We start from the raw sequence: 4,160 nt of genomic DNA, 5'->3' as shown, positions 1-4,160 counted from the left end.
TCATCGGGTTACAATTCAAAATTCAAAATTAAATACATGAACATGTTACCATAAGCTAGGTATTCTAAATTTATAATCAAAATTCAACTTTGATATCTATTGCTAAGTCAAATCAAAGATTTTCCAATTCTATGTTTAGGTCTAAAATTTCAAATTTTAGCCTCTTAGATCTCGTGATTCTGCAGATAAAATTCGATGAAATTAATACTTAATCAATATATTGATGTAAGGAATTCACACCTTAAATTTGGGGTTAGATTTACATCCTTTTCGGATCCAAACTGAGAGCTCCTTGTTCAAAAATTCATAAAATAATGCTGAAATCGAGACCAGCTTTAAATACTAATTTACGTGTTTCTTCACGAATGAGCTAATTTATCCCAGCTAGCCTTCATGTATTCCAAGGTCGCATTCGCCATGGGAAATCTCCCTCGTCTTTGCATTCGCGACTCTCCTCTTCGTAGTCGTGAAGTACAGTCCCGCACCAAAAAATATGCTATTGCAAAATAAATTTCAATAGTGTAAAATCACCCCAAGCTCATTCGGGTCCCAATCCAATAAGTTTCAAGTAGAAGTATTGACTTATACAAGGTCTCAAATCATGATTTGAAGCATAAAGTTCAAAAAATAGATTTGGGTTGTTACATAATCTCATCTCATGGTTTATTCGATATAGGGCCCTCGTCTTTTATTATTAATGCTTCAGTGTCCAACAAAAATTAAAGTATGTTTAAATTAACAATTTAAACTTTTAAATAGAATGATTACACATTTCTAACAATTTCTATATTCAACGAGGTTTACAATGTCATTACAAACATAAGACGAATTGTTGTAGTATGACTTCCTTAAAAAAATATAACAAATTAGAAATGCTTGATGAGCATTTTCCAATAAAAATTAATTTTTCAGTATATACAGAATTTAACATTGTTTGGATCTGATCTTGGAAGCAATCCTATACGAATTCGATTGTTCTCTTAAACTTTTCATTTAAATAAAAATTGTGGCGCAATCTGTAGACACATAAAAATGTAAAAATTGAATGAGGTGGTTAGTTTACACCATGATATTTAACTTATATTCAACTAGTGAATTTGACCGCGCTTTGCGCGGTATAATAATAAATTTAGAATTATCTTTGTATAAATTAAGTGGGGATAAAAAGATATATATATATTTTTTTTTGCTTGGCCCGGAGATATTTTTACCAACAGTAGAGTTAATTTTTTCAAAAAAGGAGTTCTCGCAATAAATTGACACTCTAGAAATTGATCAAAAGGAAAAATAGTTAACTTTTTATATTGAGGAACCAATGCAACTCAAATATAGGTATTACCATCAACTCATACGCAAATGTCACTCTTATAGAAATGTTAAGTCTCTATCCGCACAATAAATAAAAATTTCAAGGCTTTCGACAAAAACATACTTTCAAAATCAAAAGTACCAAATTATAATAATATTATTTTTTAAAAAAAAACAACCTTTAATGATACTATCTATAAATCTCTCACATAGTTTCTTGAATATAGGGGAACATCAAGAGTTTAATGAGTGAGAAACGATTATAAGAAAAATAAATCATGGTTAATTATCAATTTTATTTTTCTATTAATATTCACTTATTTTGCACAAGTTACAACAATTGATCATAATTCACAATAAGAAATCATTCAATGATTCTCTTCTTTCAAACGGTGCATCACCCAAAATTTCATTTATAGACAGAAACTCTACTGCTTGAACATTAAGGAAGAAATAAGAAGGGAAAAATAAAAACCAAATCGAGGAGAAATAAGAAGCAAATTGCTCTTCTCAAAAAGTTACGGTTGATGCATCAATTATCACCAAGATGCAACAAAAAAAAAGTGAAGCTGGAAAAAAAAATTAAAGTCAACAAAACGTGAAAATTGTTATAAACAAAAAAGGATAAAAAGAAATACCACAAACTAACATAAAGCCTAACAAAGATCCGAAGCACAATTGATATTGCAATTATAAACATTTGTGGTTGAAAGAGAGGAGGAGCATTATTTAAAAAAAAAAAATAGAGGAGGAGCAAGTAGACTTCTCCTGCACCAAAATACCTTTTATAAGATCCCTTATGTGCAATGAATATTTAATCGTTAAATGGAATTAGAAAGGTCATATTATGACTCATAACCATAAGACAAACAAATAAATGTTTCAGTTTTTTTTCCAATGCAAATAAATGGGGAAAACCCAAAAATCTGTAGGACATGAAGAGAAGATGAAAAGCGTAGTCATTACTCTTACATATTAATTTTTCAGTTTTAAAAAATAATTATGGAGGAAAGAGACTTTTAATTTTTATAATATTTAATATAATCTAAACAGATAGGATGGAGGAGGAAAAAATTGCAAAAAAAGGAGAAAATAAATAAATAGGTTTCTTGGCCATAGAGAGGTGCTACATCACCTTATCTATGTCTAGCTTTATTATATATATAGATTCTATACAACATCTAATTGATAGTCAGTGTTGGTAAATTTCGGACAAAAGTAACGTTTTTTGTTGCTGCTTCTTCTGTTGCAAGTTAAAACCACTAGTTGCAACTCCAATATTTATGTGCACTTACAAGCTACTGCTGGATCAGTCTACACACAAAAACACATTTAGATGATGTTCGTGTGTGCATATGCTTATGTTGACAAATATATATATGTATATAGGATATGTCATTGCTTATGTGTGAAGTTTATGAATCTGCAGATCAAGACCATTCAATTTTCTTTATTGAGATGAAAGTTTTTTTTCTTAATTGTAGAATTTATATTTTCATTTAGCTACAGTATCTGAGGTAATTGAGTATTGGAGTTCAAACGTCATGACTTACACCAACACTGGAAAAAATCAAAAGTGAAATACTCCAGAGCTCTGGTTGGAGCCAACTTTGGCTAAAGTTGCTACGACATACCTTACTTTTTCACGGTCCTATTATCCCTCTTAACTTCTTTTAAAACGGAATAATTATCACCCTAAGCGCTGACGTGGCAATGAGAATCTATTTCATTCTCTTTGGGAGAGTAAGAAGCATAAAATCTGACACGTGTCATTTTTTAATTAGGTACTTCACATTTAATTACATCTAATTAATTATCATTGAAGCTTAAAGTTTTTCTCTAAACTGATTTTCTTTTTTAAAATGTGGAAAACTGATTATTTTTAAAAAAAAAATCATGTTTTTAGTTTTTTTTTTTTTTGATTAAAAAAATGGGTTTTCAAAAAAATCAAATTTTCAGATTTTTTTAAAATATTCATTTTTCATTTTTTTAAAAAGAAAATTCAATTTTTCATTTTTTTTTTAAAATTGCCACGTAAGCTAAAAGAATTTAAAAAATAGAAAATAAATAAATATACATGTGGTGAGGAGAGTGTATGTCACTCTCCCATAAGAGAGTAGATATGCATTTTCAGGGAGGTAACTATTCCGTTCTAAAAAATGTTCAGGGGGGTAATAAGACCCCTGAAAAGGTAAGGTGTGTCGTAGCAACTGCAGCCAAAGTCATGGGGTAATAGTTCCTTATCCCTAGATTTGGTAATTTTAAACTTTAGATGTACCCCTATGAAGTTTGGGACTGTCATGCCAATTTTCAGATAAACTGTTTGAAATTTGAGATAACGAGATCAAAATTCAGAAATGTCTAAAGTCAGGCTTTGGCAAGCGAAACTTCAAATGCGTATGTGTGAAGTTTTTAGAACTTCATACTTACACGTTTGAAGTTGATTTTGAAGCGGTTAAATTTAAAAAGTCATGAACTTCGGCTATGCCTTAAATAAGAGTCTTAAAAGCAGCTATTTGTTCCCTTCTCCCAATAAAAAATTATTAAATTTAGCTATATAAACTTAGGATCATATCAAACTTCATTTAGGTTGAACAACTAATTTAGACTTACAAGTTAAATAAATTACCAATCACATAGTCTACTTTATCTGGAGGCTGAGTCATGCCATGTATTCAATGATATGATATCCAGCCAAATCTAATGTAGTTAAATAATGTCATATGTCCAAATGATATGGCATATCAAGTCAAATTAAATAATGACTAATTAATAGTCGTCAAGTGTTGAAAATCACTTGTCTTAGTCAATTATATGCAATTTTATCACATAAAATCTCTAAACTATTAGTT

Source organism: Lycium barbarum, chromosome 3 (genome assembly GCF_019175385.1).
Source record: "Lycium barbarum isolate Lr01 chromosome 3, ASM1917538v2, whole genome shotgun sequence".
Taxonomy (NCBI): Eukaryota; Viridiplantae; Streptophyta; class Magnoliopsida; order Solanales; family Solanaceae; genus Lycium; species Lycium barbarum.
This window is presented reverse-complemented; position numbering follows the sequence as displayed.